The following is a 21,456-nucleotide window of genomic DNA, read 5'->3' as shown; positions in this document are numbered from 1 at the left end:
GGGTAACTAACCTGGGCAGGCACCGCATGGTTCTGTGATGCCTGACCCGGAAGTCACTGTCCTGTCCTAGGCCCACTGGTGCAGAAAGTTGTGCTGGCTTAGCTAGGGGCATTTCAGAGGTGGGAGCCAACCTTAGTCAGCTGCCACTACCCACCCAGTCCTCACATACTAATGGAATTGACCTTGAAGATAGCCACAGTTTTCATGGCACATCTACATCTTCCCCTATGGGGGGGGGGTTGCCTGCAGGTTTTTTTGGGGGTGGGGTAGGTGGGTGTTATTCTGGTTTCTGGTTTTCAGACTTCTTGCATCATGAGAAAGCCCTTTGGACAACACAGGGATAGCACCGAAGTGATGTCAACCTCACCCACCTGCCCAATCTGAATTGGATTGTTAGGATGGTTTTTATAGTGTTATAAGCAAAAAATGTTAAAATAATTAATTTATCTATTTAATGGTGCTTTCTCTTATTTTATTAGTTGGAAGAATATTAACTGTTGAAGAACTAAAAGCATGTAACAAGAAAAGTAATAATACATTTAAAAATTAAGAATATCATCAGAAGACTGGATATTTAAATGAACTGATTTTGCAGAAATGAATAATCTTCTTTGATAAGAAATCAAAATTGGAAATTGGAGGCAGAAGCTTGGGAACCTTTAATATTTAACTTTAAGGCAAGATATCCCTTATTACCCGTCTCAGGTTTGTGGTGTAGGCGGCATGTAAACAAATTAGATGGAAAATATTGTTTGATTAACCTTAACAGTTAAGTTAAATAGTATTGTAGTATTTGTTGCTCCTTTGCTTGGTAATTTAGAGATAACTCCTAATAAGCTTGAAAAATCCAAAAGATCAGCAAAGAAAACCTAATTTCTATCTAAAGTTTTCCAGCAAGTCTTAAGTTAATCAATGGAAGTTTTGTGTTTGGACAAATGTTGAAAGTCCATGTTAATTATAAGTGTCATTGTATGTAAGTGGTGATTTGATAATTTGTATGGAAGTAACAGGCATTCAAACTTTGTTTTAATTTTATTATTCAATACAGGTTCTTAGTAAAAAAAATTAAGAATAAATTTTGATAACCATGGTATATCTGTATCATTCTCTTTTTTTGTTACGACTTTCAAACAATAACAAAAACAACACTATAGAGGGGAAAGTTAAGGGAGGGCTCCAAACTTTCTCTACACCAAATATAAACACAATTTAAAAATTACCAATTGCTCTCTAGTTATAAATATAGAATTAATTGTTAATTAGTATTACTAATAGGGATCACACTTTCATTTATAATGTTTATTTTCTGGTTCTTCAAATTCACAAATTACTTTATTTTTATCTATTTTATACAAAAAGTCTATCAGGAAATTCCAGTTTATCAATTAATTTATATAAGTTAGTTTCTAAATCAAAGAATTAAGCTTATCCATCTCAGCCAATTCCAATATCTTCTTCCAATATCTATTCTTCTATTGTAGGTATTGATGAAGAGTTACATTTTTGCATGTATAATATTTTTGCTGCTGCTATCATCAAGGGGGTAACATGGGTGGAGCAAGCCAAGGCCTTTTCCCTGGGCTTCAATTGCTTGAGGGCACACTGGCCACCCCCATCCCCCAACAGCCTAAGATTGTTGCAAAATCTGAAATGTGTTTATGATCTTCACACTTCCAACATACATTCTAAATATTTTTATACATTCTTTGCTAATTTCTATATTAACGAGTACCAATGATACATTTTTTTAAAAAAAAATTCTATTTAAGACTGGAACAATGTAAATGTAAGATCCTTTAATCACACATTCTCCTATTGTTCCGTTTGTATATTGTGTCCAAAGTTATTGTCCCATTTTGTCATTTCATATGATCTTCTATTTCAAATCTCAAACAAGAGCTTATACATTCTGGCAGTAACGGGGCTGTAATTTGTACATAATTCCACTTCAAATTCAGCTTAAGAATCTTCAAAACAATGGTCTTTCCCACAAACCACACTTAATCCATTTCAAAGGTGTTTTTGAACCTACCATGAATCTCAAAGTTTGTTCGCCCTGTCCCCCTCAGAAAGTTGTTTCCTGGCTGGAGTTTTTTTTTTTTACTTGTCCCATGCATTTGCTGTAGCAATGCTTTGTAGCTTCACTAATTAGATAATCTGAAAAATGGCAAAAAAAAGAAAAGAAAAAGAAAACTCATGAGATAGCAAAAATTGAGAGGAGGAGGGAAAGGACTGAGATGAGGGATCAAAAAAATGGTGGAGTAAGCACCAAAGGGGAAGTTGGGCAACCATACAGGGGACGTGGATAATGGCTCACCATTCAGAATGTTCACATTGTACGGGAAGCTGGCTTGGAAACATTACAGCCCAAAACAACGTGGTAAAAGTGTTTTCAGAAACAACAAAATAAAAGGTGCTGGGAAATGTTTTTGGAACCATGTTGGGGGGGGGAGGGGCGGGGAGATGTGTGGAACTCCATAGAGGAAATGTTTCATTAGTGGGCTGGAAATGAAATCATCGTCTTGTGCAGAAAAGGCCGATAAGATCATTTAATTGTTTTAAATCTTTCTAATATTTGTACATAGAAAGACCAATGACAGGTAGGAACTTTTACTATCTTCTCTTGATTTCATTTTGTTTCCCTTGAGAAAAGTCTAGTATATCATGATATGTTAATAATTTCTAAACGTAACCCATTCTTTCAGCCAAACCAAACAACATACAGCAAAATAGAATTTCAAATCAGGTAACCCTGGACTTCCTCTTTCCTTTGCATCATGTAATGTTTTATATTTAATCCAAGTTTTTTTTCCCTTGACAAACAAACTTAAATATCCCTCTGCCATTGTTTAAATGGAGTGTCATTAGTTAATACTGGTTTTGTTTGAAACAAAAAAGCATTCTTGATAATACATTCATCTCAATCACAGAAATTTTCCCAAAGAATGACAACTCATTTCACCTTAACAAATATTTTTAATGTCATTCCATGATTTTATAGTTATTTTGAAATAACACACAATTCATATTTGTCAGCATAATACTCACATATTTCATTTTTCCACATTATATCCCATTTTACTTATCTTGTAATTCCATATTTTTGTTAAAACCTTTGTTTTCTATTTATTAATTTTGAAACCTGGTCATGCACCACATTCTTCCAGTTTTACATTAAAATTCATCTCCCTTTATGGGGTTTTCCAACACCAACTTTTAAACCCCCAATCCTCTTATCATGTCTTATATCACTGCTCAATACTTCAAGTACAAGGATAAAGAAGAAAGGGAATAGCGGGCAACCTTGTCTTGTTCCTTTATGTATCTTATGTGGTTAATTTAGATCTGCATTAACAATTATTTGTGTTGATTTTGCTGTATAAATCAGTTTCACCCATTTTATAAAATTATCTCCACATCCATATTTTCCAAAACATTAAACAAAAAAGGCCAGTGCCAGTGACGAAGGGATGGGGGAACTGTGCCCGGGGCATGAGCTGCTCATGCGCCCCTTCTTGCCCTGCCCCCTCCCGCCCTGAAATGCCCCTGACATGGCCCGCCCCCGAAACTCCCCCACCATGTGACAAGATGCCCCAGATGCCCCCATTGTCGCTACGCATCTGGCCAGTGCATCTGCATCTTTCTCAATGATCTATTCAGTAAGAATTTGTAGTGTGAAGCTTTTTTTAAATGTCACAATATACCTCTAATTACACATTCTCAACCTTCTCAGCCTGTAGCTTCAAATTTTTGGCAGCATTCATAGCTCCCACTCCATCACATGTAAATCGTTCATTATAATGAATGCAAAACATGCCTCTCTGGTGTAACTGTACATTTTCTTTTAATCCCACATTTACCAGAATTAGAATATTGTGGAAAAGCATAATCTGCATTTAGGAATTCTTGTGCATCAGCTGAATCTCAGAGAAGCTTAGTAAGAAAAAAAAAGAGTAAATGCTTAAACCTTCCCATGTAACAGCACCAAACCCAGTTATGAACTTCAGCTGATTCCAGTTTTCCCTACAGTCTCATAGTCACAAATTACAAACAGAGCCCCTTCTGCACATGCAGAATAATGCACATTCAATCCACTTTCACAATTATTTGAAAGTGGATTTTGCTATTCCGTACAGTAAAATCCAGCTTCAAAGTGGATTGAAAGTGGATTGAAAGTGCATTATTCTGCATGTATGGAAGGGACCCAGGGTTAGTCTGTGACTGCTAGTGAGCAGAAATCTGTATTCTGTAAGAAGTCCCTCAAAGCTGTACAGTACTTCTCTTAGGTCAGTGGTATTCAAATTATATTTCTAAATTCCTAAAATCAGTTCTTCAAGAAATCTGTTATGAAATGAATAAAATGATCAATGAAGATTGACAACATTCATTGGAAAACAGCTTGCCCACCAACACTGTTTCTTTACAGTACTGATAATTCAACACTCCCCACACACTGGTGTGACACAGGGGGCAACCAGACACACCATTTTTTTCCATAATGGCACTCTGTAGAATGCTGTCTCCTTAGTGGTTCAACTGACACACGCTGTTCTGGTTTTCAAATTGGAACAATGGCTTTTTCCACATGCATAGCTTAGCACAGATTTTCCCAGTGGTCAAACCTTGTGTCTTTGAAACATTTTCTGTCAAATCATTCCTCACACCTCCATTCCCTTCATCATTTCCCCCTTATCTCTTTAGTGGCATTTATTCTACATGCTACTGCCAAAACGTATTATTCCTAAAGGCGGTGAGATGTCATCTGTGACACAGAAGAACAACCCCCCCCCCTTTTTTCTCTTTTGAGCAGGGGTTTTAGTGTTACTGCGCAGTTACATTGAAGTAGCAATTCAAAAAATGCCTCAGCCTCCATTTCTAACATTGAAAACTACCCACACAAAATGGGAGCAAAAAACCAACAACTGCAGCAGGCACTGTTACCCAAAATTCCCCTCCACTGCAAGACCCACATTTTCCAGTCAAATTAGAGTTTCAGTAAGGCACAATGGTTACTGCAGCAATCCCCTGTAAATTTCTTCTGGCAAAGGAAACTTCCCTTGTCAATTTCATTCACTGCTAACTGGGGACACAAAGTGTATCTTTGCCTTAATGTTACATCACTAGTTTGATATGAAATATAAACAGCTGACCCAATCACTTCTTTGTATCTGAGCCTAACCATTAAAGTTGCAAGCTGTATGTGAAATTGACAAAACTGATCTAATTGTCCCTGCTTCTTATATTTGCTTCAATGGTACATCATTCGTCCAATATGACAAAGAGGAAAAAAATTAAAACATTGCTTTCAAAAATGGAGGATACGGGAGAGGAGAAAATGACTGAAGGGGAGGTTGGGCAACTATATGGGGGTATGGTTAAAAATCAGATATTTGGTTGGGTGCAGAAATAAAGACCATTTCAATATGATCACATGCTCAAGGGAAGATGGCTCAGAACCAGATAGAGAAAAATTGCAGTAAAAGTGATCAGGGAAACAGCGAAAAAAAAATGAAGGGAAATGTTTTCAGAACCAAATGGAGGGGAAAGTGTGGATTCAAAGAAAAAAAACATGGCATCTGGCAGCAGAATTTGTTGTAAACAAATCATGTGGAAAAGGCCATTTTTATCTGCCCAGGATTTCCCCCCACCCGCGAGTTCTCCCCAATTTTTACTGTTTGTATTTGGCCATCTTAAGATTTTATTATCCATTTTATTTGATGCCTGTCACCTTGTATATTTTTGTCTGATCTGTCCCCCTGATGATCTATTACACTCTGATTTTATACCTTTTCTGCTTTTCAGTTATTGTTTCCTCTTCTAGGATAATAAAAACCAACATATTACTGCTCTGTTGGATTGTTTATATTACTAAATACACCTACTTATTTTTATCTTTTAAAAATCATTGGTAGACTTTTTCTTTGTTTCTGTTTTGTTGTATACTTCTTTGAAAAGTTCTCTCTAGAGAAGTGGCATAAAATGCAATATTCAAATAGATATAAGAAATACATTTCAGAATATTACAAACCAATGTTAATTTTTCACTTTGGAGTAATTATACTAACTATAATAATGAATAGAGGTTATTGTTCATTTTTGATTAGTTAATATCTCCATAAAGGTAGTATCTAAGAATGACATGTAGACTGCCCTGAGTTTTTTGGCGAGATATAAAGGAAATAAATAAGAGCAAGCTGTTTTTTCAGCAATGATCAGAGTTTTGTACATCACCAGGTAATTTGCAGGGAGGAGGATGAGAATCATCCCTCACTGGTAACACATTTTGCCTCATCGTGAAAAAACAGTTCTCCTGCTAACAGCTAGCTTGACAATCCAATGCTTATCATTAGGGCAACAAAATAGGACTGCCATAGATACAGCAGGGATTTTTGAGTACTTTATGAAACGCTATAGGTATTCTGAAAATATGACTTCATTAATTTAAAAAATTCTCAAAATTAAATGCTTGATATACAGAACATGCTTTTTGTTCCCAAGAGCCACAAAATGTTGTCAAATGCTTTTTAAAAGAACAAGAAAAATGAAAACAAAGGGAGTAATTGACCTGTTCAAGCCCCTGAAAGTTTATAATATCTTATAAAGATAGATCAAAATAAGGTGATAGATGTTGTGGGGCATACTCTAAGCTTAATTGCCCCTTTTCTTATCAGTGCAAAATGCTACAAGTTTCTAAATAGAATAATTTTTACAGAGGGCCATTTCCTTTAATATGAATTACCTCCCTTCTTTAAACTGACAAGGGGTGTAGACTCCAACAGCTTAGAGTATATTGGAATGGGAAAGTTGGGGGGAATCTCTGCCCCTTCCATCTGCTCTTGCAACACAGGATGCAAGGCATACAAATATCCACATTTTCCATTACACCATCAAAGTCCAGGGCTAGATAAGAAAATGTGTGCTCATCTAGGCCCAAGCCTCAGCAGCCAATGCAACTGATCTGTAGTTTGCTAAGGTCCAGGGTTAAGTGAGCAGCCAGACCTTTTGTCTAAAGGTAAAATTCTGAATTATTTTTCCTCATTCTGATTCACTGCGGGCCCCATCTTGTGTTTCATGCAAAAATATGCCCCAAATCCTTTACCAGTTCTGTGAGGTACTTTAACCTTTATACAGCACTTCTGAACATTCAAAGCACTTCATACTTATTTCTTATTGTCATTCTTACAAGCCTGTAAAGTAGATCAGTATTTATCTGCATAGTACAGATAGTACAGCCATCTGAGGCTGAGTGAGCCACCTGATGAGTTCATGGTGGAGATGCCATTTGACCTGAAAACTTCCTGATCCATAGTATTGTCTCTTGCCAACAGACAGAACTATCCCTATTGTACCCCACATGTTAATGTGTCTGAAAGTCCTCTATACATCTCATGTAGCAATCCCATCGGGTTCCTTCTCTCTCTCTCTCTCTCTCTCTCTCTCTCTCTCTCTCTCTCTCTCTCTCTCTCTGTGTGTGTGTGTGTGTGTGTGTGTGTGTGTAAAGCGCTGTCAAGTCATAGCTGACTTATGGTGATCCCATAAGGTTTTCAAGAGAACACAAAGAGGTGGCTTGCCATTGCCTGACTCTGTGGAGCAACGCTAGGCTTCTTTTGTGGCCTCCCATCCAGGTACTTTCCAGGGATGACCGTGCTTGGCTTGCAAGATTTGATGAGACTGGGCTAGGCTGGGCTATTCAGGTCGGGGCTGGGAATGGATCCTGCTGCCACACATTAATTCCTTTAGATGTGTTTGTATGATCACTGTCTCCACCTCAATAATTAACAATAGCAATAACCACTACAGAAGCAGCAGTAGGAATCATGTACAGGCCAATATCACTGGTACATGCATAAAATGGACAATAAAAGATGCTCTTAATCAAGATCTGAATACAGGTCTCCCAACTCACCCCAAGTCCCACAAAGGAAACACTTCAGTCTCTTTCAGTTTCAGCTCTGTATCTTTACCGTAGGAGTAACAGTACCTATACCTCATAAAGTTGTCGTGAGCAACTTTTTAAGGTGCTGTTTAACTGAAAAGCCACTGAAGCAGAATATGTAAGTCTTCCATTTTCTGTTAAATCAGCTGGCCTATAATCAGGATATGTGTTAGCCAGTTCCCATGACAGGGGCCTATTTGTACATCCACTGAAATATTGTGATGACTTTTCCCCTCAGGGGAATATAGTAGATTGATTTGGCCCAAAGTACTTGTATAGCACAAATCTCAGCCTCTGGGCAACAAGAATAATTTTCTCAAACAATTAAAATGGAAATTAGGGAATGGGGGGGGGGGGGTCTGAAGATTTTCAAATTTTAGTTAATAACTAACATATTAGTTTATATTTAGGACATTTTCACAAGTGATGATAATAATCATCTAATAACTTGTAATGTTATTAATGTGGGACAGAATGAAGGAAAAGGTTTTTAAATTAAACGTACATTCCAGTCAGTGAAGGTGATGCTTGATCATTACAGTCAAGGGATGCAAAAACAGCTTGAGCGTGATATTTTATATATTTTAATATAGTTATTTGTACTTATCCTGTCTTTCCTCCACAAAGCTTAGGCTGGCATTCAATCTCATCCCCTCATTTTTATCCTCAGAAATCTGCAAGGAAGGATGCGGTGATGGAAAATGCCTCGGCAAAGGCTATTTAGTGAATGACCAAAGTGGATTTGAATCCAGGTCTCTTAACATACCCTTCCAGTCTGAAACAACCACTTCATCCCAGGGGCTAATAGATGCACATGCTGACATGTAAAGACCAGTCTTCCTTATTTTTAAAAAATCCTGTTTATACTTTTCTAGTCTCCTTGTACAGCCAGAACTCATTTGACTTTCCTTGATGCAAGGGATAACAACAACTCTGATTCTACTGTCTCTTGAAACAAAAGTATTTTTCCCCTTTTAATCAAGGAGCCTAAAAATTGGGGTTTCAACACAGCTGCGGGTTGCCTTTTATTATTTCTTCAGCATTGCCATTATATCAGTGGAGATCCCGATGCACCTTGAGGTTGCTGCTGTGGTGGCTGCAGAGGGGCCGGAGAGGCCCCGCGATCATTGCCGCTGCCTTTCCCAGCGAGGTGCAGCAGCAACGGGAGGAAGAACAGCCACCCGGGCGGCTGCTGCAGCGGCAGCAGTTTCCCCTTTCCCCAGCCCTGACTCTACGGGCGCATGCTCACTTGTGCCCGCAGCCCTGGACCATATTTGTCAGGACTCCTCGAGAGACGGAGAAAAAAAAATAAAGAGAGAATTTGGGGGGGTAAGGAAGCGGCTGGTTCCGATCTAATTGTTAACCCACTAGGAGAACCGCAGTGCCAAATGCGGAGGGGGGGAGGGGGCTTGGGTTTCCTCTCGTAGCTGAGGATGAAAGTTAGAGAGACGGATAAAGGGAAGCAAGCGCACCTCCTTGCCCTCCCTTATGAAACGGAATCGGGGGTGAAGAAGAAGAAAAAAAGGGGGAGAGGGAGGACAGGGGAAATAGAGGGAACAGATCCATCCTGACCTCCAGCCCAGGGGATGGAAGTTAATCTGGGGAAAGTGGGCAAATGACTCTGAAGTGGCCGGAGAGTGGGTGGGTCACTGGGGACCTTTCCTAAATCATAAGTGAGTGCGAGTGCAAGAGGAACAAAAGAGAGAGAAAGAGGTCCCTTTGCATCCCCCCTCCCTCCTTCAGAAGAGCGGCAGGGGGTGGTGGAAGGGAAATGTGGGAGCATTTCAGTCACGCGGGGGGGGGGGGGGTGTGGATTTTGCAGCCTGCCGACACGCCCGAGGAGCTGGCGAGCAAATTCTTGACACTTCTAAAGGGCTGTTAGGAGGGGGGGGGGGATGCCTAATTCTGGTGGGAACCACAGCAAGGATTTGGGGTGGTGGGAGAAGGTGGTGAAGGGGACCCCCCCCCCCCCAGTGGGGTTTTTGTGTGTTTGCGGGCTACGGGTTGGAAGAGCGCAGGGAGGGCAGGGAGAAAGGACTTTTCCCACCCAGATTGGGCTGCAGCGGGATATACCGGTTGAATGTGCGGTGTGTATTTTGTGCCTCCCAGCCTGCAAAAGGCCTATTCCGCTCCGCGCGCAGCAGCGAGAGCCCCACAGGGTTTTGCTTTCTTTCTTTCCCTCCTTGTCTCCCTTTTGCAGCTCCTGGACTTTGTGGTGTGCGTGCGCGCCCGGCGGTGTGCGTGTCTCTTATGTGTCGGTATATAGCAATCTAATACCGAGCTCCCCAATTCCGCCATTTTGGGCAAACTTTGCACACGCACGCACACACCACACGCGCAGAGGCGCTCCTGGCAGCGGCGCCGGTGGCGGGGAGCGCTCGTCTCCCGTGGCTTTCTCTCTGTGTAAACATGTGCTGGGTGGGGATCGGGGCGATCTTCCGGGGGAGGGGGGGGAGAGTGCGCCTGAAACAGCAGCCCTTCCCCCTCCCGGGAAGAGACGCGGCGATTTGTATGGGTGTGAGAAAAGGGACGTGTTTCTCGCTCCGAAGGAGATGCTTCGTCTGAACGGCGCTTGCCAACCTCACAGAGGTGCCCCCCCAATGCGAGGCAAGCTTGGCAACTTTGCCGCCTGGTAGGATCCTTGCGCTTCCTGCAGCCAGTGCAAATCCTAAGCAGCCGCCCTGGCACACTTGTTCCTAGGAAGGCGTTCATTCTAAAGCTTCTCAGTAATGAGTGTGCGAGCACGTCAGAAAAGGCCTGCTGGGCGGCGTGAAGGGGTAGGAAATAACCGAAATGCGGGGTGGGGACTCTGCTGAATCCCCCTCCCCTTTATTCACACACGCAGAAGGAGGAAGTGTGATGGGAAAAGTTTGCAAGGAGCGAGTCTGTTTGGAAAGGGACCCCCTCAGAAGTGTCTGGTTGAGGAGGTGTGGAGGGACGCTGGGCTTCAGGGAGACGCCTCCCTATAGTTGTATATGAAACAAGGTGGGTGATTTTTGGTTTCCGAGAGGGGGGCTCTGGCTGTCGGAGCGGTGTCTATAAGAATCAGGAAACAAATGACCTAGAACCGGTGCTCGTGGAAGAGAAAAAGAGCCCCCAGGCTTTCCTGAAGAGAAGGGTGAAAAATGTCTTGTGTTCATCACAAGCAGCCGCCCCTTCCCGGTTTCTGTCGCAGGCTCCATGAGAAAAACGGGACCCGATTAGCAAACAAGAGCCTTTTATTATGCAACTTCCTCACAGTTGCGGTTTCTCTCCGTCTCTCTCACGCACACACCTTTTGCCTTATAACAGTCTCGTCCTCCTCTGGGGCATTTCCCTCCAGAGAGAGTGGAGGCGGTGAGGTTATTTACACACACACACACACTTTGAAAAGCTGATTCACTTAGACTTGCAGCTTCTAACGTGAAGAAGGAACAAAGTAAGGGGTTAGCAGAGAAACTTCATTGCAGCCTGAGGCACGACTTAGATTTGGTAGCTTGGCTGACATGTAATCGGGGCCCCTACCTAGGAAGTTTTAGGAAAAAGCATTTCTGTTCCCTCTCCTTTGCGGCTCTTTTTAAATTTTAGCACAAAGGTGTTTTTTTAGAGGTGGGGGGGGGAAGCGTTATAGATCTGGAGTGAGGAACAGTCTTTCTCCAGAAAAGTTTCAAGAACAGCAAAAATATGTACTCCAAAACTGGCCAAGGAGGGACCCCTACTGGTAGATCAGAGACATCCATCTAGGAAGGAAAATTCAAATTCGGGCCTAAGGAGGTGGGTTAGAAGTTTGTGGACATTTATTTTGAGTTGACTCACTCATTTTTTAAAAACAAAATATGAAGATATGTCTCGATTTTTTTTACTGCCAGTCTACCATTTCTATATAACTACAACGTTTCTGGTGCCTGTATTAAATGACAGTTAGCAGTGGAATGTTTATGAGTGTTGTTGTATGATCAAATTGTTTGCTTGTCAGCACCGTTGGCATTAAAACACATTTGCCATTTGTAGACAGGTGTGGATATGTTTTTATTCATCTTCATCCCATTTGCCATATTTTATTACAGAATGGCATGAATTGGCTACTTTGCCTTTTATTTCTGGTGTATTTGTGCTGATCTAGGTCAACTTAGATGGGATTTGATTTCCAATGAAGACTTTTCTTTTAACTAAATTATATTTTATAAACATGTGTTGCACTTTATTGGACTTTTATGAAGAAGACTACAGTAGGCACACATCACGTTTGCTTTAAGATGTGTACTTCTAAGAGCAGGATTTACATAATTAAATATATAAAATGCCTCTCAGATTTAGTTCTGAGATATGTTTTTTTTTTTAAAGTTGTTTTGTGAAACGGAATTAACATCCTTTTTCTGGAATAATCTGAGAACAAGTTCTCAGCTTTTAAGAATATATAAAATATATCAGATGTCAAAAAATTGACAGTGGAATATTTATGAAGGTTGATAGTCTCTTTACTTGAACAAATTAGACTGTGGTAAAGAAGAACTGATGCCTGTATGACTGGGTCAAGATGCCTGGTAGGACTTTTGTATTGTCAATAATGAGAAAGGATGGAAGTAAAGGAAGAACGTAGAGAATTTTTGCCAAAGTACTTGAAGATGCCTTTAATCCATTTTTAAAAAATAACCCTTACAGAATGTGCATTTGGTTATCAGGTAGATCATTACTTCCTGCAGGTGTGAGAAGCTGATGTCTCTTCGTTGTGGATTCCTCAGGTAATTACAGAACAGCTGCTTTCTTGGAATCCTAAATGAAGATGTGGTAGAACAGATTCTCTTATGAGACAGTTTGTAGTAGATGTGTTTTTTGTATGAAAGTATGCAGTACAGGAATGTACTTTAGGTATGGATTTCCCTTCAAACATAGAGGAAACCTAAAGAATTGAAGGGAAAAGTAACATTTGAAAATCGGGTGTATTCTTCAGATAAATTATGCTATGCATGTACTTTGCACTCAATTAAATGTAAAGTTAAAAAGTTCTTGATTTGTTTGTAGTTCTGGGTGTAGTTAGTGGGAGGGAAAAGAAGGGTCTTCTACCCCAATTCCTTTTCCCGACAACCTTTTCAGATGCTTGGAACAACATAGATACATCAGTTTCTTCATTTATTATAACTACTATCTCTTTGGAGTTTCTGGTTAACTGAGGGAAAGAAAGCATCTCTTCCAACTGCAGGAAAAATATCTCCACATGTGTTTTATTGGATGAATTCTAGTTCATCTTGACAGTGCAGGGAGTATTGATGTTTCCTCATATATACTGTATCTTCAATTGCTTTCTCAGTGTACTGTTAAATGAATCAAACTAATGACATGAAGATAGCTTTTTCAACTCTTATGACATATTTGTTGGAAAGTTTAGGGCTGTATTTATTTTGTATTGATAGCAGACCTGTCATTTTAAAGTCAGCTCCATTTTGTCACTTTTATTCTGAACTGTTCATTTGGAATTCTGAGGAGCAGTGAATTGTTTGAGCACAATATAATGTTTATTGGTCATGAAGGGTTCAGTCATTGAGTTTAATTGGGCTCTTCCTGTTGTGTGTTGACAAAATAATTTTTTGATCAATAGAATGTATTTTCATTAACACCTCATCTGTTTTAACATTATAAAGACAGATATTTATTTGAACAGAGACTGTTCCTATAGTGAGTAGTCAAGATGTGGAAAGAACAAGTATAAAGTATTTCATTTAACATTTCAGTTGAAGAGCAAATCTGTGAATAATAAAATGTTTCAAAATAAAATAGTGTTCAAGTTAAAATAATTACTTGAAAATATATTTTATTTATTTATTTATTTATATTTCAAATTTATAGGCCGCCTCTTCCCCAAGGGGCTCGAGGCGGCTTCCAACATGGCTGTTCTCTGACAGCAGCTCCAACAGCATAAATTAACACATTTAAAATCCAGCATAAATTAACACATTTAAAATCCAGCAACAATCATATACAATTTAAACAATAAACCAATAAAACGGTAAAAACGGGCGCCCAATCCCAAGGCTAAAAGGGAGAATTAAATAATAGAAGAGGAAAAAGGGGGGAGTGGCGGCCCCAGATAGAATCAACAGTGGGCCCGACCGAAATAACAAGGGATGGAGAATGGCAGCCTCAGTTTCAATTCCGATGTTTCAGTGGGGGGCAGTAAAACCGCGGCCAGCCTCTCCAAAAGCCCGGTGGAATAGCTCTGTTTTGCAGGCCCTGCGGAACTCACCAAGGTCCCGCAGGGCCCGGACTGATGGAGGTAGAGCATTCCACCAGGCAGGGGCCAGAGCCGTAAAGGCCCTGGCCCGGGTCGAGGCCAGCCGCATCGTCGCGGGGCCGGGGCTCACCAGCAGTTCAGCCATTATTGAGACTTACTTACAAATAAAAGATCCATATGATTGGATATAATGGAAGTATAGATTTGAATTGACTGCCAAATCAGTAAGGGAAACTAGCTGTAGGAGTATACCACAACATAATTGCAGCAGCCTGGTGAGAACTGTTAAAACTATAGCTGGGGACCTGTGTTCAGATTTTTCTTCAAAGTAATCGTGATGTAGGTATAGATTTTTAATCAGGGGGTTGGGGGCGGGGTCATGCCCCCACCTCTGGGGGGGTGACCATGCTTCCCCAAGCCCTGCTCCTGGCCTCAGTGCTTATAAAAGCAACTCTCTGAGGCCAGGAACAGCAGACTCCCCTGCCCCACCACTTGCTGGGCTACCAGCCCCCTTCTGCCCTCCCCTCCGGGCAGAGACATAGTTAGGGAAAATGGAGCCTGGTGCAAAATCTGAGTTGGTGGGGTGGCTGCTGTGATGCTGGAATCCACGCCCAAACAGCATCACTTTCAATGGTGTTTAAACTAGGGAGCCCAGATTCTCCTTTTAAATCCACCTTAAAGGGAGAATCTGGGGTCCCCAGTTAACACAAAATCAAAAGTAATGCTGTTTGGGGGTGGATTATCCCCCACCCTGAAACAGCCCCACTTTCAATGTTTAAACTGGGGACCTCAGATTCTCCATGCTGAAGGGGGTGGATTTAAAAGGAGAATTGGGGGGGGGGGTGCCTGCTGTCAGGGATGCAATTGTTAAGCTAGCATCACCAAAATTTCTGGGTATCTTTAGGAGACTCTCCTGATGAGACCATCCAGGTTTGGTTTAGGGGGTCCAAAATTATGGACCCTCAAAGGTGTAGCCCCCATCTCCTATTAGCTCCCATTGGAAACAATGGAGGATGGGGCACCCCCTTTGGGAGTCCATAACTTTGGACCCCCTGAACCAAACCTCACCAAACATCAGGAGAGTCTCCCAACAAATCCCTGCAATTTTGGTGCTGCTAGCCTAAAAATTGTGCCCCCTGCAGGCCAAAAACAACCCCCCCACTAAAAATACCAAAAAAATCACAAACGGGGGACGGAGCTTCGGACATGTAATGGGGGGGGGGGTTTGAACCTGAGAACCCCTACCTTACTATGTCCTTGAAAGTAATCATGTATTAATTTCTGATTGCAATCATCTTGTGTACCAGATCTGTCTTCCCGCCTCCTTTATCCTTTTCCAGAGATGTAAACTAGGGAAGGGGACAATGCAGGGGTTTGGCTGATAATACTGTTTGTACATCCCCAGAAAAGTTCCTTGGCTAACTTCCATAAGGTTGAGCCATGGGGCTGTAGTGGGTAAAAAGGAAACATTTATAATATTTTGGGGGTAGATCTGCTAGCATTGAAATCAATTGTGTTTTAGGCACTGAGGGCCAGAACTTTACCAAAACAAGGTATAACCTGTAATGTAAAAATATTCTTAGTTAAAAGAATGTGCATTGTGAGTTACAAGTTTCCTGCCTAACTAACTTTACATGGGTCACAAATCCATCTAAGTTCAGTGGAACTTAATCCTAAGTAAGTGTTAGTAGAATTACAGTTAGATTTCAGAGAGCTTTGATTTCTGACTAAGTTTTGTTGTTTTACATGCATAATTTTTAAAAGCTATATAAACATAATATAGCTAAGGATGTATCCACATAATGGATTGTAACATTTAGCCAGATAATGTTACTTCCAAAGCACTCTCACCCAAATCAGAACTGTAACTACCCTTTGACAGTTCATAAGTAGTAGAATCTTGTTGATTTGAAATATCTGGTTGTGAGATATGTGGTCATTCTGTTTTATTGTAGTTTTAAATGGCTGTTTGCTGTTACTTTTACGAGCTGCTTTGACTCTTACTTTGCAGGGGAAAAGCAAGATACCATTGAGTCAGCTCACACTAGGATAGCTCAAGGCTGTCATGCTATGAACTCCAGACCCATGTCTAGTATAGTAGGTTTGGAATGAAATTTAAGATAAGCTATAAGCCTGAGAGATTTCATGACTTCCCTTAAAGCAAGGAAATCTATTAGCTGGTAGAGTGATCAATACATTAATTTCTGATGTATCTTGTGTGCCTTGTACCATATATATCATATTCACATATAATATATATCATGTTCAGAACAGTGTATTGGGGGAGAAAGTGTGGTACTTATGGACAACAAAGTCCTCCCATCCACTCCCTCTGCATTTTTCTTTAACAGAATAACCAGTTGACTTGGATAGCCCAGGCTACCTTGAACTTGTCAGATCTCAGAAGCTAAGCAGAGTTGGCCCTGATTGGTGTTTGGATGGAAGTCCACCGAGGTATACCAGTCATGACTACAGAGGCAGGCAATGGCAAACCACCTCTGAATATCTCTTGCCTTGAAACCCCTGTGAGGGCGCCATAAATTCAGCTGGAACTTGATGACCAAAAAAATATAGTTTGACTCAAGCAAGTTGTAAATTGTAACATTTAGCCAGATAATGTTACTTCCAAAGCACTCTCACCCAAATCAGAACTGTAATTACCCTTTGGCAGTTAATAAGTAGTAGAATCTTCTTGAATTGAAATATCTGCCTGTGAGATCACAGCCCTAACCACAAGTATAATCACTCACTTAAATGCTGATGGACAGGTGGGAGGGGTATTCAAGTCTTGTCCCCCTTTTCTGTTGCTGGAATGAAAGTATTTTAGCAGGTCCAGACCAGGTTGAGATGAATCATGTCCATGCATTGATTTGCCTAGAATACCAGACCCTTTTTAGCCCCATTCCTTGCTGGGCTTGTTGGCCTTGTCTCCTGTATTTCACAGGCAGAACATTTAACTTGGGTATATGTTTTATACATATCTGTGGAAGTATATTATATTAACAGTCACCACACAGATTATATACCATTTACAGGGTTTAACTGTCATATATGATGATGACAAAAAAGCTTTTAATGTATTTAAATAATTGAGGGGTGATTATAATTCACTTGATGTACAATTTATTTTTTAACGAAATCACTTAAATATCAAAATATTCCTACTGACAAGAGTTTTAGAAAGTAGATTAGTCATTTCAGCCCACATAAGTGATGTGGTACAATGCCCTACTCATACTTTAATTATTAAAATATTATTTGATTATATGAACTAAGGCATCCAGGACCGTAGATACACAAACCACTCTTGAGGATTCAGCATGTAAACTGCTCTGTTAAGGTACATAATTAGAAGTTATATATGGTAATATGAAAGCTTTGATTGTTTTACATGTGTATGTTGTTCGACTGTGTGTGTGAATTTCTTTATGCAGTCACTATGTGATAAACATGTACTTGTGAACTGAGCCTTAAGTATAAGCATCTTGTTATTGCTTGATCCCTTAGTTTCAGTAGGCTCTGAAACAGACTCTTAGAACTTAGATTACCGTATGTATTCTAAGCTTGAGCCACCCATACTTCCTACAGCTTTACAATGGTACAGTTTGACTGCAATTTATGTGATATCTTCATTGACCAGCAATGAACATTTAAAAATGAGTAACACTAGAAATATTAAGAATAAATGGAATTCTTACTAAACTAGCTTATCAAAATATATGGTATTTCATACAATAATTAAAGGGTGAAGACACACATCCCTGGATCAGTATATGTAATTATATCACCACAGTTTTATAGTTCTTAATATTTTGTAATATTTGCTATTAATGGATACTTTTATGAGCTAGTTTTTTTTCTGATTACTTTTCCGAAGGTCTTTGATCTGAATGTTCTGAATTGTTTGATCTCATCTACATTAAAGAAATATGTTTTAACTGATATGCTGGACTCTGAGAGTGGATAATATAAAAGTTAATAAAGACCAATATTTCTGTGATAGTGGTTTGGATTCCATGATCCATTAGCAGAAAGTGCCGATAGCCACTAGAATTCCCATTCCCTATGTCAACACCTGCTCCATGTACATTTGCCATGGATATTCTAATAGCCCAGGGGTAGGGAACCTGTGGCTCGAGAGCCGCATGCGGCTCTTCTGCCCTTGCACTTCGGCTCTACGAGCCGAGCCGCCGGCTTCATCCTTGCCCGCCCTGCAGGCAGCAGGGTGGGCGCACCAATTGCCCGCAGCCGGCTGGGCCGTGCCGTGGGCTTCCCCTCTTGCCCGCCCTGTTGGAGCGGGGCGGGCGCTTTCCCGGCAGCCGGCAAGGCCGAACCGCTGGCCCCATCCTTCCCCGCCCTGCAGGCAGCAGGGTGGGTGCATCCATGCGCTTCTCAGAATGAGTGGAGTAAAAGGTAAAAAAAACCCCAATATATACAGTGTTATCTTTATTATTTGCAGCTCCAAGTGTTTTCTTTTCCCGTGGAAAACGGATCCAAATGGCTCTTTGAGTGTTAAAGGTTCCCTACCCCTGTAATAGCCCTTTTGCTGTAGTCTGGCCACATTACCCTATTGGGAAATGGAATGTTGCTATGTATAGGGTTTAAGTTATGTGTTTTCATTTATATGTGTCCGTGTATTCTGTTGTACACTGCCCATAGCCCTTCGGGGGTGGGCGGTTCCTAAATCTAATGACTAAACAAACAAACAAATAAATATTATTGCTCAAACTTCTCAGTACACACCAATGGGGTCTTAGTTCATTGTTGCACCAATCAGAATCGGGCCCTAAACCCATATATGTATATGTATGCATAGGTAGGGCCAATAGCAATTCTTCCCCATTGGCATCAAGGCAAATTCAAATATATTAAGAGGCTCCCTTGAGTCCCCTTTCCAATCCAGAACCATTTTTCTGTCACCACAAGTATGGCTATATTAGACCCTTTCTCTTCAAGAAAGGCAGACTATGGTTTTTTCTCTCCCATTCTACTTTCCCTCCCAAATTTAATCATTTATATCCTTCTCTCCAGTTCATTAGGTCACCCACTTCTTGTAATGGATTGGCTCATCTTACAGCAACAGACTTTCCCCAGTTGTATCCTGATTAGAAATTACTTTCCCCCTTATTCTAAACTTGATTCTTGTTTGCTCAACAGCACTTTCTGGTATCAATTTGGGCAGCCCATCACCTATCTTCATCTCTATGAGTTGGTTTACTCTGAATTAACAAAGTGGAAAGAACATAATTTTGATTTAAACTAACTTTAATCAGGAAGATGGTTTAAAGTAACACAACTACTCATTAGGATTGGGTGAACTGATTGGTTTTGTTTTTATTTTTTGTGATACAACTGCCTACTCAGGTTTCTGTATTTAATTAGGGTAGAAAACGTTCTGGTTAAATGCTTTATCTGTTTTCTATCTTTCCTTTATTCAATATATGCTGTGTCAGATAAGGAGTCGTGTGTATAACAGACTGAAATGGTTCCCATTTTATCCTGAGTCTTGTGAGCTGGCTGCACAGGTGTGGGGATGGTCTGACATGACAGGCCTTTTACAGGAGCTGATTTGGGCAATTCATTGAATATGTGGCAACAAAATGTGCAAAGAGCTTAGGTTTCTTTTCCTATTTTAATTTATCAAACAAAAGAGTAAAAGATTGTCAAAAGGATTAGATGCACCCTCCAGCATAGTCTAAGAAGGCAGCCACAATTTCTGTTGAACTTTTAGGAGTTCTAAAAAAGTATGCTATTGCATCTTCACATTTTTATCATCCTTTTAGCATAAGCCATTAAAACACTCACACAGAAGAGGTAAACTTACATTCTGATTAATGCAATGTGCTCTGAACAGGGACATTTTATGATTACTTGGAGGCTTCTTTGAGATTGTGACTGGCAGTTTGCTTCACTAAACTTCTCACATAGACCAGGTTATGTACCAATGGTCTTAGCTTCCAGGGTGTTTGTAAATGCAAAAACGTTATGTGTTCTGGTTGTGTAGACCACATTATGATTTGGGTCATGCGACTAGAATGGTACCTTGCAGTTAAAAATTCCAACATGTAAGCTGCTTTTGTTGATAGGTATTACTTGAGGTGAAGTCAACAGAATCATCCATACTTATATATCAACAGTAGGCCATTAGTTAATATCCTTCTTTTGTTAGTTTGCCTCCTTACTACGTAAACCTTCTCTCATGCAGGGACGTAGTATAGATTTTTTTTATGGGGTGGGCTCGGGGGGGGCACACCTCCCCAAGCCCTGCCCCCATCCTCAGTGCTTATAAAAGCAGCTCTTTGAGGCAATGGATGGTAGACTCCCCTGCCCCCCACCCCCAGCTGGGCTCCCAGCTGGCAGCTGGCACTCCCTTCTGCCCTCCCCTGGGCAGAGGTGTAGCTAGGGAAAATGGAGTCCAGTTCAAAATCTGAGCTCCCTCTTCATGGGCAGCCGCTGTGATGCTGGAATCCACCCCCAAACAGCATTATTTTCAATGGTGTTTAAACTAGGAAGCCCAGATTCTCCTTTTAAATCCACCTTAAAGGGAGAATCTGGGGTCGCCAGTTAAAACAAGTGATGCTATTTTGGGGTGGATTCTTCCCACCCTGAAACATCATCACTTTCAATGTTTAAACTGGGGACCTCAGATTGTTTTTTTGTAATAAGAATAACTGGAAAAGACATGGATTGACTCAATCAAGGAAGCACAACTATCAGTTTGCAAGCTCTGAGCATAGCTGTTAATGATCAGGTGTTTTTGAAATAATTCATTTATGGGGTCGCCATTAAGTCAGAAGCAACTTGTTGCATTTACACACACACATACACACGGTGCTTTTTGAATAATCATGTGTGTTGAAATGAACAACATAGTCTTCCCTGATCTATTTCTCAGGTACTGTCTACAAGTTCCAGTTTTTCTGAGTTCAGTTTATCAAGACCTGTGCCGGGAGTTTTGTCAAAAGTATGTTGAGACCCATTTCAGACTGGGACTTAAGTCTATGCCTCCTTGCCCATACACTTCCCAATCAAGGCAGGCTAGTACTGCTGCTGTTATTAGATCTAACAGCAGCTTTTGACACAGTCAGTTACCATTTCCTGACTCACTGCCTTACTGACACTAGGGCCGTTTCCGCACAGCCACGCTGGGGGTTGGGTCAGTGTACATGATGCCAACCCAACCCCCCTGGGACCGTTCGCACGAATGGTCCTGGTTGCGGTGGGGAAGACGGCGCAGCCTCCGCACAGGCTGCGCCGTCCCCCAACCGCCTTACCATGTCCTCCGGCCTCCGGCGCGTCGCACAGGCCAGGG

General features: G+C 40.9%; 1 protein-coding gene across 5 annotated transcripts in view; it reads left to right on the top strand.

Moving 5' to 3' along the window:
* The first annotated feature begins 9,128 nt into the window (after positions 1-9,128).
* L3MBTL3 (L3MBTL histone methyl-lysine binding protein 3) overlaps positions 9,129-21,456 on the top strand; it is a 71,987-nt gene continuing 59,659 nt past the window's right edge. For 2 of the 5 annotated variants that reach the window (XM_048490867.1, XM_048490829.1), the window contains exon 1: positions 9,129-9,265. The gene's annotated coding sequence lies outside the window, so the exon portion shown is untranslated. Of the gene's footprint in view, positions 9,266-9,559; positions 9,610-9,898; positions 10,024-10,768; positions 10,922-21,456 lie in introns of those variants that run through there. The other 3 variants (XM_048490847.1, XM_048490857.1, XM_048490837.1) reach the window with 3 other exon arrangements.

Source organism: Sphaerodactylus townsendi, linkage group LG01 (assembly GCF_021028975.2).
Source record: "Sphaerodactylus townsendi isolate TG3544 linkage group LG01, MPM_Stown_v2.3, whole genome shotgun sequence".
Classification (NCBI taxonomy): Eukaryota; Metazoa; Chordata; class Lepidosauria; order Squamata; family Sphaerodactylidae; genus Sphaerodactylus; species Sphaerodactylus townsendi.
Note: the sequence above shows the minus strand (reverse complement) of the source record. Positions and strands in the feature narration are given on the sequence as shown.